The sequence below is a fragment of the Cryptotermes secundus genome, unplaced genomic scaffold (genome assembly GCF_002891405.2).
Source record: "Cryptotermes secundus unplaced genomic scaffold, Csec_1.0 scaffold180, whole genome shotgun sequence".
NCBI lineage: Eukaryota > Metazoa > Arthropoda > Insecta > Blattodea > Kalotermitidae > Cryptotermes > Cryptotermes secundus.
This window is the reverse complement of record NW_019718619.1, coordinates 4,115,113-4,130,671: the sequence shown is the minus strand read 5'-3', so window position 1 is coordinate 4,130,671 and position 15,559 is coordinate 4,115,113. Positions and strand designations below refer to the sequence as shown.

The window sequence follows — 15,559 nt, the reverse complement described above, 5'->3', positions numbered from 1 at the left end:
TTTTGAAAATTGATGTAGCTAGCTTCATAATTGTAAATCATTTTAAAATAATGTCTGTACATTTATTCTGAATCACGTATTTATTTTCATTATTGTTATGAAGTTAAAAAAAAACGAAGAATTCTGTCGATAAGCAAGTGAAATAATTACACACACAAGTCCGTGAAGTTTCTGTTCATCTTGTTGAGGATTTCTTTGTAGCGTCTTTGAAGCTTCACATATTGAACGTACCACAACGAGAATCCTGTGCTGAGAGAGGTAGGCGCTCGTATGTAGGACATTTTCCGTGCGTGTACAGTTACAGAGTAAATGTGTAATTTTTTAAAGATAGTAACTGACATACTACCTTTCAGTCTTCTCATCTAGTGCCTAAAAACAAAAACTATATATACAAAACTACATATAGTTTTGCCTGTGGTTCTGTATGGGTGTGAAACTTGGTCTCTGACATTAACGGAGGAACATAGACTGAGGGTGTTTGAGAACAGTGTGCTGAGAATACTTGGACCGAAGAGAGATGAAGTGATGAGAGGTTGGAGAAAATTACATAATGAGGAGCTTCATAACTTGCAGTCTTGTCCAAAAATATTTAGAATGATCAAGTCAAGGAGGATAAGATGGGCAGGCATGTAACACGAATAGGGGAGAAGAGGAATGCATGTAGGATATTGGTGGGAAAGCCAGAAAGAAAGAACCACTAGGAAGACCAAGACGTAGGTGGGTGCACAATATTAACGTGGATATTAGACAGAATTGGATGGTATGGATTGGATTGAAATGGCTTAGGATATGGATCAGTGGAGTTCTCTTGTGAACACGATAATGAATCGGGTTCCATAAAATGCTGGCAAGTTCTTCAGTAGCTGCACAATTTTAGGCTTCTCATGAAGGACTCAGCTCCATGAGTGAGTAAGTAACTGGCATTTTTTTTTGTGAAGTCACCTGAAGTCTTGAATGACCTTATGTTACGTTGTCAGGTTGGAAATCTATGCACTGTGGTTTAAATCTGTCCCTTTTTTCTTTTCCATTTGTCCGTAACGAAGGCTCAACCTGGAAACGGGAGTAATTAATGTTAATCTTAATAGGATAAAAGGAGACCGTTGCGAATCGACGCCCATTTCCTTGTTCTAGAACCCCTCATGAAGAAAATGCACAGACCCTTGAGGAAGGGGGTTGAGGGGTGACAATGTTTTATTGGATAAGGAAGACTAGAATTTATGTTTCATTGGATTATAAGAAGACGAAGTTTTGGAGGGTAGAAAGATTGAAGGGGTTGGAGGGTTGGAAAGATGAAGGGAGACGGAAGAATGTAGCTTCAAGTTCATGCACTGGACGGGCTGCATATGCAACGTAACGGATAGAGGGTGGAAAGTGTTAAATATCCTGTGTCTAAAATGTCTTTGGGTGTTAGCGAATAGCCACATAAAAAGACTTGGCTCTTCGTAAGAAATGCAACGTGTACATGGCCTACAAGCAACCAGATAACAGTGTCGAGTAGGAGTGAAGGTCAGTTCAGTGTAACACAGAGAAGCGGAAATAGTATCACGTTGTTTAAACAAATTTCCGTTGCAAATCGACTCCGCAATTTTGTACGTTTTTAGGCCTATGCCCTTATCCAAGAAGCAATCTTTCATGCAGATGCTTCGTGGAACGGATACACTTACGTGTGGTCCTGTGTACGTCATAGGTATATGGAATTCTTGCTCTTGATAATACATGAATTAATTTGAAATTGAAAACCAGATATTTGTGAAATAGCGCCTTATGGCCACGTTATAAAGGTTAAAGGAAGGGACAGGAGCAAAACCTCTGAATATCTGGTTGGAAATTTTAAATTTAATTTCGTCTAAATCCTGTACCCTATTAATATTCATTAGTCTTTTGATAGGCATAATGAGTAAAGTTAACTCTGTATATAATTAAGCAGAAAGCCATGAAGACGTATGGGGGAGTGGAGGTATAGCTCTACCATTCTTAACCTCTGCAGTGATGGTGGTGAGCAGTCAGCTTCACCCCTTGCCCTCTTTACCCGCGGAGAAAGACCCCCCGGTACCCATTGGATAGGGTGCTGGGTGGGCCTTGGAGGCAGTCCGGGCACTGTGAAGAAGAAAATATCTTTTGCCCTCGCGAGGAATTGAACCCCGGCCCTTCGGACTCTTGTCAATCGCTATACCGACTGAGCTAACCAGTCTTATTCAGTGCCACTTTATAACTGTACTTATATAACTAAAGAATGTTAATGGGCAAAATACTGATATATTTGAGGGGCAGTAACACAAAGATTCGCTTACTCATTTCACGGCACGGGTTAGATGAAAATGTTTAACATTCATCCAGCATTTCCCTGCCTGTGAACAGTCTCATGTTTAAGGGATGCATTAGTGAGGGTTCAGATAAGCAACGCCAAAGACACAATGTGAGGAAATGGAAGGCGTGATACGGGACTGTGCAAGGGAACTACGGATGAGGTATAGGAAGAGGGATTAGAATCAAGAGAATGAAGGGGGTGGGCAGGCTGGGGGTGGTTATAAGATGAAACAAGAAATGAGAATTAAAGGAAGCATTAAATTGCAGTGAAACTTCAGAGAATTTGGTTAAGGGTGTGAGAAGGCTGGGTGAATGGAGTTACTTTTTGATATATATAAAACCTCCACCACCAACCTGCCCTTCCCCCATAAGCAGATCTTCCCTTATTGTAGTTTCTAACTGAGGAATTATAGCAGTATCTAATAAGACTAATTAGTTTTCATTTATCTTTCCCTCTCTAATTACTTTACCATAGCCCCTGAAAGCGTAGTTACTTTTTCGGAATTCAAATTATATTAAACGCGGCTGTTCTTATGCTTATCTCTATGCTAATGCTGTGTCATTCGTACGTATTCAGCGTTGCAAAACCGAATTGTTTTTGTAAACACGCAGGGCATCTTAAGTACCAGTATGGGTACAAAAAAAATACGTGGTTTTAGTCCGCAAGCGAACTATACTGACCGAGCGACCGCCGCTTGTCGGCGAAGTTAGTGCCAACTTTAGCGGATAGAGGGTGTCGCGTGGTCAGTGCAACGAATCCCCACGACCGTTAATCTCGGTTTTCTAGACCGGAGCCGCTACTTTTCCATTCAAGTAGCTCCTCAATTATCCTCACGAAGCTGAGTGGACCCCGTTCCACACCCACTACTTAGAAAATCTGGTAGCGCCGGGAATCTAACCCGAACCTCTGGATCTGTAGCCAAGAACTCTGACCACTGTACCACAGAGGCGGTCCCAGTATGGGTACATGATAATAAATTTGAGCTTTATGTCACACGTCTCAGTATGTTTTTTTTTATTGTACTTTTGTCTTAAAAATAAAATTTTTATTCTCTCTTAGACCCCGACGGCCACAGAGAAACCTGTTCCAACTCTTTATTATTAAATTGAATATTCTGGATATGAGACAGGTTATAACACGTCATAATTCCACTTCTAAGCCATTATTATAATTGATACAAAACGATTTAAATAATCTAATCGTGAATGTTTAAAGTTACGACGTTGGTCCTAATAATGTTAGTATAAAGGAGCATAATTGTAAGTAAAATAAAAAATACAAATCATCTTCAATTAAAAATTAATTATCTCAGGATCTATAACATACAGGCATATACGTAGTAGTCGGTTTTTGTTTTTCTAAGCTCTATAGAATGCAAGATCCTCAGTGCGCACGAATGAATGGTTCTCGTGAACACAACTGAAAATGGACCTTAGCTCCATGGATTCTTAACCTTGGCACTAGATATAGGTGCATGGTCAGATTCACCGCCCGGCTGCTTTGCGCCTGGGGAAATAGCCACCGGTACCCGATGAACAGGAGATATATGTTATATGTTATTCTAATGGCGAGTCTGAACATTTAAGTTATGAGCTTGTTAGCTCATAACTAAACACAGGTGAGTAAGTAAACGAGACATTGGCTCTAATGGAATGGTACAGCGGTATTCGGAAAGTTTCCAATTCTCTGTATCGAAGTTAGTATCGGATTCAGCGGCATATCTTTATGATTTTACTCGGTCTGGATCTTGGTCAGGACACCGGCTATCCAGAGTCTCTTCTTGGGTTTCCTCAGTCCCTCCAGGCAAATGCCATCATCGTACCTTGAACAGGCCACCATCAATTGCTTCCAATTCCTTTCCAGTTCATCATTCACTGACGCTATACTCAGAGCGCTGTCAAATAACCTTTAAACGTGAACATACGTGTAGATACGTGGTCACCTTGTAAATGTTTTACGTTATATAATGCTGACGACAGTTGCTGCTGTCAAGATGTCCCTTTCAGTTCTCACTGAAGATAAAGACGAATGACTACACATACTGTTGCGACCACAGCGGCTATGCTGTCTGAGGCATGAATTGTCTTCCCTCGCTCGAAAGCTGGGATCATGGATTCGAATCCCACTCAAGGCATGGATGTCTGTGTGCGTTTATCCTGTGTTTGTGTTGTTCTGTATGTATATAGGGGCCTTGCGACGGGCTGATCCCCCTTCCAAGGAGTCGTACCGACTGCGTAAAAATGATTACGAACTGAAAAAGAGGCCAAGGCCCAACAAAGGACTGCAGAACCATTGATGAATGAATGATTGAATGAATAAACATACTGTATTTGTAATATATAGAATTAATTAGGTGCCAAACATATTGTCCACACAATAATGGACGGTTTGATATTATAAAATAATCGGTGATATTCAAACAAGAAATTAACAACTGAAAACGTATATTTGAAAGTAGACCCAATACGTTAACTTTCGCTGCTGCAATTATGTATCAGTGACGCTCTAGACTTTATTCGGGAGGTAATTGGTTCGAATTTTGGTCGTGATACCGCCTATGCTGCGTGAGGGCTTTGGTTCTCCTTCTCAGTCCATAAAGTCAAATGTCGATGTAAGTACCGTGTAAAAAGACCAGATCCTATACAGCCTATCGCAAAGCCTTGAAACGCCGGTTGTTGCCGTGCACGTTGAACTGAGCTGAAACGAGAGATAAGAGAGTCCACAACTGTAACTGCCCAAAACTGATCGTTCTGCTGTAGGCAATTGGTGACACGTAAGGTTCATTTTGTTTTGTTGCAGTAACAAGAAATTCTGCAAAGAACTAATATCCTACGTTCCTTTGATGCAACTCGGATATCATAGAAAACGACGCATCCACCAGTTCTAATGTTGCTTGTGAATTCGTCGAAGCGTAACGTTTTTACTGAGCCGTTGCCTAATAGGCCAGGGGATACGCATACAGACACACAGACTGATGGGCGGAACTTATAAAGTATGCCATTGACATGGGTTCAGTTGCCATGATATACCAAGTTTCATAAAGATGGGTTCAGGAATTCAGAAGTTAATGTGAGGGATACATAGACACACAGACAGCATGGTGATTTCATTAGCCTACTTTTATTTTTTCAAAACAGGGGAAGTAATCTAGAGGTGGTAAATCTAACATGTACTTGGCAGTTTACCGAATATTTGGTAAGATTAAAGTTATTATATTAAAATAGTAAGAAGAGGGCCAGGCAGCCAAATGTTGCATTTCTCTTTTTGTTTTAAGGACGAGGCGGTTTAATGGCTGTGTGGTTAGAGGGTTGAACCGGAGGATGTGGGGTGAAGCTGAAAGGTTTAAGAGAAGATTGGGAAATCCAATTCCGCGCTACATGCAACTTTATAGATTAGCTTGGAGGTGAAAAGATAGTTTGGAAGATGGCGGGATATGGGAAGGAAATTGCTGGTTTAAACGAAGAAGAGAGAAAAGGGTGTTCTTTCTTAAGAAAGGGATGAAATTGAAAGGTTTCCTCCTGTGCTGTCACTAAACTGATTGAATATGCTGCGAATGGGGCACACAGTAAGTAGCAGAGTGGTCAAATGAGAGAACTCCACACGAAGTGTGACGTTATAATTAATTTCTCATAAAGTTTGACAAATTTTGGACTAGAAGTTCCTGGCATACATATTGTCACGTGTTGGGTGGTACGCGTGACGAGAATGACGGGTTCTAGTTCGGCTGATTGGATTTATTAACACTTTGGTTACACCCTCTCCTAGTTACAGTCAATACACGCAATAAAGTGCTACCGCTGATTTACACACTTTCCATTTCATCGCTACACACCCACTTGGATTCTCCGTCTTCACTAGTCGTTTTCTGGCAACGGATCTCAACACAAACTAGCATCATTTCACTGGATTACACACTCCAAATATTACACAGAATTAAGGTCTTAAAATCACAGGCGAAGTCTTCACACGACGAACTTTCTGTGGCTATCTTCCACCTAGAATTCAGAACTTAGGACTGCACTTAAACCTGAAACTTATTATCTTAATAACTTTCGTTATATAGCCTCCACACTGACCACACAGAAAACACATCCTTTATGGTTGAAACGTGTTTCCCAAAACATTGCATAGCAACGGTGGCGGCACGGACCCCACAGAAAGCCAGTCACGTGATATCTACCTCGCTGATACATTGGCGCGCTGACTGTTGCCCAGCAGCGAGCTATAAACATTCGTCATATTGAATGCGCTTACGCGAGATGTTTATCGCGCCGTTGCCTAGCTACACACGTTACAATATTTCAGCTGTTACAACTTGTTTTACGAAAGTAGATAGAAGCTCCAGCTGTTACCTCTAGAGGGCAGGTAATGCTATAGAATGAGATTTAGCAACGCGATCAGCAGATATCTTGTCTGCTGAATTTACAGAACATTCGTGAATTGATTCTAATGTCGTTAAATGAGACAAAATATGAGAATAATACTCCCGTGCTTTTGTATATCCCGAACCACTAAAGATCATTTTAAAACAATTTAGATACTCGATGGATTTGTTTTGTAAAGGGTAAAAAACAATATTCTCATTACCAGAATTCATGGATGAAAGTATGGTTTAGTTTTAAAATTCGTTAATTTCTTTTTCAGACATATTGATCTGTGTATATCACTTGCACTCCACAAATTAAAGTAAAATTAGGCAACGCATTAGCGTCCCGCCCCAAAACAAACCACTAACCATTACCTATAGCTCTTTATATTCTAAATTTATGATGGTAACAAATTTAATTCTGCTGTTAGACCATCCGGAATTTTCGTTTATTATAAGCACGTACAAACAAAACGAAAATGCGTATCCAATGTTTGAATAATGATATCAATTTTTCACTGAAATCAAAATTTTATTTATTATCTTTATTGAATTTTCATATGTGCTTTTTAAAATATAATTATTTTCATTTTTATACATTTGTACGTTTGGGTTTATTGTCAAACGGATTTCGTTGACTTCCATATTTAATGAACAAATACCACATGATTACATTCGTGCCAACGCGTAACTTCTGTTGATGGACAACTCTGCCGATTTCAAAGCAAATAGCGTAGATTTTCATGTGTCACTTCAGTGAATATTACATTCAATCAGATGTTTATACAAGTACATCAGTTGTGTGTCCACAACGCTCTTATAAAAGCGGCGGTGTAGAAAATGTGTTTTAGTGTGCCGATATATGTACTCTCACAAACACACACTTTGAATACTGTCACATGTATTAGTGACTATAGACGGGGTTTGCATGGGTGAATAGATTTATTAACCACTTAGAGGTCGTAACTGCAAATACGTGTAACTATAACACTATCGTCGATTTTCATACTACAAATGACTCCACACTATGTTATCTCAGTCTAGTTTCACTAGTCTTTACTTGGCAACAGCTCTCCACAATAGCTAATCCTCTGCATTGTTTTCACTAGACGTTTCCTGGTAACGAATCTTAGCAAGGAGATTCTTCCGGCACGGACCACCAGAAAACACAACATCTTTTGTTGACGAAGCATGTTTACCGCGCCGCTGCATGGCAATGGAAGTTACTCGATTGTTGCTTGCGTATTCGTTGCCACGGGAATACGTTTACCGAGTCGTTGCCTACCAGTGAACATTTATTCTGATTTCACTATTCCGGCTTTCGGGCTTCATGTCACAATATTTTCTGAGGTGCCCGGCAATCATTAGAACGGAAACTTTTCTTGAAATTAGAATTAAATTTATTTCACATCTGCTCAGTTAAAGAGCCCGTTGAGCCCTCTGTTTATAATATGAATCACACATGTTATTACTGCTTTGTACGGAGTACCCCATAAGTCTAGACTTAAACATAATTATAATACATAAGGTTTGAAATTCATGTTGTAACCCAGAAGATGACAGCTGAAACATGAATATAGATATACATGTTTCTGCTACCAAACGTAGTTAGCGTGTGTTCAATAAAATCCACCCTTACGTAACTAAATTCAGCATCATGTGAACTATGTATATGTTTATGAATAATCTGAAAATAACATATTTCTGTCAAATTATTAAAAGTACCAGAGATTTTCTAATAAAATTCTGAACCAGCGTTTCCCTTCAAGCCTCCAGATGAACTACCATATGGCATATATAGGCAAACTCTGTTGCCATTACACGTGGTTGATAATTTTAAAACGAGAATAACACATAGATCTACAGGCATGTCAGTTCTCATAAAGTGGCGAACCTTATAACTATGCTGTTCATACAATACGCAAATTTAGGACTACAAATAACACAGATTCATTTGCGGACAAACCGGTAAAGCAGGAATCACACAGTAATTTCGAAGTGGCATAAGGCTATGTACGTGTAGTTAGGTATGTTTAATTTGTTTCGATTTTCTTTTAAGAGGGATGAGGTAGAACGGGGTGTTTGTTGTTTTTCGATCTGTTTACAGTTATTGGTTGCTGTTTCTGACTTCCTAGATATCCTGAGCGTTGTAGAAACGAGTTGTTTGTGCGTGAATCTGCACTGGTCCCAATACTACACGTATATTAGTTTAACGGAGATATATATCGGGGTCATATAAAGTAACTACGCCTACCCCATTCTCACCCCATATGGAAGTTACCCCTCTGCATATAGCACTTATCCAGTGTGATAATATGGACGACAGCATTCAACAAAACATTCGCGCCATAGTTTCAAGAAAAATTATGCAATCTACATGCCCAGCACCGTCCACCTGTTCTGTGTCACATTTTCCACAGTCCTCGACCCATACCCCACGCAATCTGCAACATTTTCACCTCAATTTACCTCAGCTGTAAAAAAAGATGTGAATGAATACAAATTAGATTGTTACATGATTGTAATCGTCAGTCCTATCCTTCCCGACCCTTCTTAGCAAGATTCCAATTTTTCGTTTTCCTTAACTCTTCAACAAATTATAAGACTAAACAAACAGAAATTACAAGCGGTAGAGCTGCACTATTTCCAGTCGTTGCGAATTGTCGCGCTAAAAATATCAGCCATAGAGAAACGTTGTGCATTTTGGATTGTATCGTAATGGATGCGGTTAGTTTATGAACTTATGTGTGAGTTTTCAGNATCGCCCCAGACATGTTTGAAAGTTCCCATGGCTGAGAATGTGAAGATCTGTCGCCTGGTATGTGACGCCGTGCAGTCTAGTAGATTGTTTGCCCGGAGTCACGTCCATATCACTGCCGTCAGACCCTTATCTGAGATAGTAACCTTCTGAGGGGAGGGACTGCAACACCGCGCACACTGCAAGACCCACAAGAGGATCTGCCTAATGACCAGATACACGCAGGCTCTGAAATTTACATTCAGATATTTCCCGAAACTCAAATTTAAAGAAAGCGTGCATGGTTGCTAGGCGATGGATCTTCCATTTGATGGATTATTATTTTATGGTTTCAATCTTGAAAGCTCTCTCACTGCCTATACAGCAACTCAAGCATTCGCAGTGGGGGTGGTAGTGGTATTGGTGGTGGTGGCAGTAGTAGTAGTAGCAGTAGTGGTTGTGGTTGTGATGGTGGTGGCAGTAGTAGTAGTATTCATTTCGGCCATATTTCACATTGTTCGAGTTTCCTTCGTGACTGTAGGAACGAAATCTCAGGATCTACTGAGTAGGAAATTTAAACGTGCCTTATTATAAGATTGCAGTGGCATAGTTATAATCATCGTCAACTTCAGCTCAACACAGTGCTAACTAACTGTATATACGTCCTTTAAGATTAAGACGCTTTTCATTTTGCGCCGGCTTCCTACCGCTGAGGTCCGGGTTTAATTCTAGGTCAGGTAATGTGGTGTTTTTGGTGGACAAAATGGCACTTGGGCAGATTTTCTCCGAATACTTAAGTTTTTCCTGCCAGTTCTTATTCCACGCACTGCTTCATATTCATAAATCATCCTATCATCGACGTTGTATAGTCTCGATACTAACAAACTTTCTGCATTTGGGCACTGTTTGTATGTCGTACACTTCTCAGAGCAGACAGTTGTTATTTCTCCCAACATTAACCAATTGGTCCTTGTAATGGGACACAGTGCAGAGGGTCAGTGTTAAGAGTGGTATACACGGTCTCCATCAACATTTCCTTTTTCGCCTAGTCTTCTCAGTCTTACAAGCGTACAAAACACTGTTTGCAGTAAAAGTTTCTTACATTCTTTCAGCATTCACATTGTGTGACTTTGGGTTATGGCTCCTTGCTGCGAAATGTTGGTGCTGCAAACCGGACTGCACGATGTCATAGCCCAGAGCACCGCAATATGGATCTTTCATCGCGCTGAAAGCTAGAAATCTCAATCTTTCAACTTGTTCACACCAGTCATTTCTGTCGTTCTGTGTAGTAAGTTACTGTTACTCCATGTTACCCGTTTATAATGGCTTCATCACGTCTGATCTTTTGGTCTGGAGTGTAACTCCTGATGCTGATTTCAGGAAGTTCAAGCATCCAGCGTCATGCTATCCGACTCTGAAGCTTACTGCCTGCTTTTGCTGATAGTTGCTTGGCTTACTTTTCCACTTTATTTTTTGCTTCCTGTTGTGTGTCGTGATTTGTGATACTCTGACCATCAGCACAAGAAATATTGTATGTGATGTTAGCACTGAAACCAGGAACAACAGCAACACAAAAACAAACGTCCACAAGATAAGTTCACAACACACTCTAAAGAAAAAAAAAATACGTCAAATTCAAGAAGGAAAGAAGAAACACACAAAAAGCTAATAATAACATTGTACGTGAATATTACTATAACATACAAAAATATAACAGCGAACTCTGGAAGACACTACCTACAGTACGCGCCAAATAACACAGAATTTTACGTTACTACGAGATAATTTTTACAAATTTAACAATTCTTTTTAGTAATAATTACGTATATTATGATTATAATTATTTGACATTAATATGGATCCATATTAGGATATTGCATTAAAGTGAGACGTATTTCATGAAACTGCCTAAGGACGGCCAAAATGTAGACCGAAACATGTAGCAGTTGTTAAATAAAACCAATGTAAGCAACCAGATGGTTTTATTTTCAAATATTTGTTGTATTGAAGGCCAGAGGTTCACAAATTACTTTTCGACCTTGAAGATGGTCGTGATGTACCTAAAACGTTGTGATGTTTTCGAATTACTCAGTGTTACACTGTAGAAGATCGTATTATTCATGGTCGTCTCCATCAGAACCTCCTATCCAACATGAATTTTCATTGTGCTTAATGGATATGAAATTTATTTTAAACAAAATATTGAGGATATAGAAATGTCAGGAGAAAGTGTGGGTGGGATTAACGCATTGGACATGTGGATTTTTCATTACAATTTTCTGACTTGAACATGTTTAAGGGATAGAGAAGTGGAGGGGCAAAGTAGGCAATATTTTCGACGGTTGTGGTAGGGTGTCCAAGGTTGAATTTTATCCGTTGAAACTGTTTTATGAAGCAAAATGTGTGATATCTGAATTGCTTTTGCAATGTGATGAACGCCTCAGCTGTTTGATAAGTTTTTCTTTCATACCTGGCCTGTACGGTATTTTTTTTATTGCTAGTGGGGTGGGACTAAGTCCCTTGTACTGCGGCCACTTCTGGCCTATTGTACCAGCCCGAGATGATAGGTGAGGGTGATTATGGAGCAATTGGTGGAATGAAGATAGGCAGGGGAAACCGAAGTACTAGGAGAAAACGTGCCCCAGCGCCATTTTGTCCACCACGAAACCCACTTGACCAGACCCGGGATCGAACCCGCCCGCCGCGGTGGGAAGCCAGTGACTTACCGTTTGAGCTATGACGGGGCCTTATACCCTGTACGGTACGTCATAGACTACGCTACTGTAACATACCGTGTAGAACTGTGATTATTTTCGTGTGTCTCTCCCTCTTTCTCGGTTCTTTTATATTTTAACGTTTGCGATTCTGGTTCTGTTCATTATCTGCATAATTCAGATGGGGGGGGGGAGTAGAGGAGGGAGGGGGGCCGTACTGATTACATAACTTACTGCACTGTAATTATATTGGTTGCTGTAAATCATTACTCTTGTTTTATTCGAGAGAGATGGGTTACAAAAAAATGAAACGTCATTGTACTCAAAATATCCACTGTAGTTCTTCAGTGCGGTTGGAGGGCGAGAGAGAGAGAGAGAGTGGGATAATTTGTTATTTATGGACAGTTTTTCGCGATAATGAAGATGCATAGCTAAACAAGTGTGAGTAACATGCTTCGCAACTTATGTTGTTTCTCTGAGGCAGGGTTTCCAAATTGCTGTCAACCAACTGAATGTTTTGACACATTTCTGCCGGTCATTTTTACCAGCCAAATATTAATCCGCTATCAGTGACAACCAAGGCAGTTAGGTTTGCGCCTGTTTTAGAGAAATCGAAATTCAGTTTACTCCGGCTAGGCTACACTACTATGATCAGTTGGGCAAGGCGGGGCATAGGGCCTGTGACTCCTTACGGTGACATCATCTGTAACTCAAATCATATAGCCTCGATAATGAATGATCAATTGGAACGGATATGGAAGGGAAAGAGATTGTCCTAATTTGATATCATTTTTTTTCCTTGGCATTACAGCCCCAGTTGGCCTAGGCCTACCTCCATGAACTTCTCCGTTCACTTCGGCTTTTCTATATCTTACACATACGGTAGGACTCCTTGGGCGAGTGATCAGCTCGTCGCAAGGCCTCTACCTGTAGACAAACACAGAAAAACGCACACAAACATCCATCCCGTGAGCGGGATTCGAACCCACGATCCCGGCTTACGAGCGAGCGAAGACAGTTCATGCTTTAGACCGCCCGGCTACCGTGACCGGCTAATTTGATGTCGTAGTTCGGCGTTTTCCTGGAAGGACTGACGGCTCCTCGGAATACACAGTCAACATAATCGGCTCCAAGGCCGAAATTCGAAGTGGGCAAGTCCTCAATTACAAGTCAGAAACATTTGTATATATACGACTCTACAACCCTTGTGAACCTTGGATATTTTATCAGTGTCTTAATCTGTAAATTGCCGGTAGGACTCCTTGGACGGTGGATCAGTCCGTCGCTACCTACACACAGAATGAACACACACAGACATCCATGCCTCGAGTGGGATCCGAACCCACGATCCCAGTGTTCGAGCGGGCGAAGATGGTTCATTCCTTAGACCGCGCGGGCACCGGGTTCGTCATTACCGCTTGAAATTAAACTGGCAGTTATTTCAATGCGCTGTATTTTAACAGCAGCAGCAGCAACAGAATTGCAATTAAATGCTGACTGAACGACGGCATTCTGATGCCAGTGACGAGTCACGTGAACACAAATGTACTTATGTACTAAACTACTCGACTGTCGGCATATTCGGGGCACAGGCTAAACGAATCTAGACATTTCTAATTTTTATATCGGTGCAATCACTTAAATTATTATTGATTTGCAAACATTAGCAAATTATTCGTGCAATTCCGACTTATTACCAAATGATATTACACTTCTGGTACTTTTCCATGTACCGCCAAGTGTGCTGGTATAGCGGTAACATCCTTAAGTCGTATTTGGAAAGGTGTCTGGATTGAATCTCTGGCGGGACACCGGCTGCCTGTGATTTGTTATACTTTCTCAGTCCCCCTCTCCTTTCAATTTGGACCAGGGGTATAGCGGCCGGAGTGTGAATTTGACCATTCATCTCCATCCACTGCCGAAGTGGGGGCACAATTCTACCCCTCAGCATGCGCTCATGGCAAGAATGAAGCACAGGATCAAATTTACCTTTGCCTGTGTGACTAGTAGCTCTGTTTCTCGTACTAACAGCATAATCACATATGCAACATTGGTTTTAATAAGCTCATAAAGAAGTATTCTTCACAAAATGTGTCGACGTCTGCGACAGTGAGGCTGTGCTGGCAGATCCATCTAGCGGAAAAATTAGTATTACCTGCAGTCACGCTGTGCTGCTACCTGTCGGTGTATTTTGTTACCATATTCTTACGCAGCACCATTACGATTATCTCAAGACCGTAACATATATCTGTGGGAGAATTCCTTGATTTGTTACGTGACGTGTTATTACCGAGTTCAGCATTTGATTGCATATTTATGACAGCGAAGCCTCCCTTCCTTTCGTATACAACCAACTTTGATACAAAATTTCATTCTTCAGGAAGAGAAGCAAATGTCACCGTTGCAGTCATGAGCAGCAGACGGCAAGGGTTCACATGCAATCATCTCGACCATTCAGAGCTCGCAATCGCCATCGCCGTGTCTGTTTTATCTAAGCTCCCGGGCTATAGACTAAAGCATTGTATATGGGTTATAAATGATAAACCACGCCTACCAACCCAATGCGGCCAAATCTTCAGAGAATTATGATGTATGATAGATACGCACCAGAGTAGATTCTCCTGGGGGATTTTCGGGTATGGGGAAAGGGGGCGGTAACTCTGGCCTAGGATAAAGTCCCTGGATTTCGCTGGGATACGGGGTATGGCGGGGAATTTGGTAGTGTAAGGGGGTTGTCTAAATGAGCTCCACCATCAATATACAGCCGTTAGTGATGACATCAGTATTCCGAAGGTTATGTTCAGCATGGAGGGGGTGGGTTGTATATCAGAAGAGTGGGATCGATGCTCAGTCTATGGTTTACGAAATGTAGACAGGTTTTTAAGGGTGGGTGAGGATAGTTGCAGAATATTGACGCAGTGGGAGGAGCAAAAATTGCCGTCATATATTAACATACATGCCTGGATTCCTCTGTGTGTTGTAATTGTATGCATATATGTATATCTGTACAAACTTAACGAAATTTCTGAAAAAAATAAAAAAATACTGGAACTTTCTTATCTTGTAAAATAATTTAATCATTTTCCTGTCTATCTATCTTCTGATATAATGTGTGTTGTTTCTATACGCTCGCTGTTCGCACTGAGTGTTTTGTTATTCCACGAATTTCTCTTAATTCAGTTTAATTGCGAGCCTAATCTGAAATGTGCAGGCCCTTTCTTTTGCAACGAAGTTGTCCTGTATGTTGCTATGAAGTTGTCGTGGCAGGTTACACGCAGTGTTCATCTCCTTAGCTTTAATCCACATATTCTGGAAATTAGGGACAGAGGAATGGAAACTTTCCATATATCTGCCACTCCAGATCCGTATAATCTCTTCCCATTGCTGCATTCCATTGATAAAGGCAGTCGAACTAGAGGCAAGGCGTTATAGCA

The 15,559-nt window shown here is 40.8% G+C and overlaps 2 protein-coding genes across 3 annotated transcripts in view; one reads left to right on the top strand and one right to left on the bottom strand.

Moving 5' to 3' along the window:
- LOC111861889 (homeotic protein ultrabithorax) overlaps positions 1–15,559 on the top strand; it is a 744,815-nt gene that overhangs the window by 208,969 nt on the left and 520,287 nt on the right. The window lies entirely within an intron of this gene.
- LOC117282131 overlaps positions 980–15,559 on the bottom strand; it is a 92,227-nt gene continuing 77,647 nt past the window's right edge. Inside the window, exon 4 of the transcript XR_004512762.1 lies at positions 980–1,050. The gene's annotated coding sequence lies outside the window, so the exon portion shown is untranslated. The remainder of the gene's footprint in view (positions 1,051–15,559) is intronic.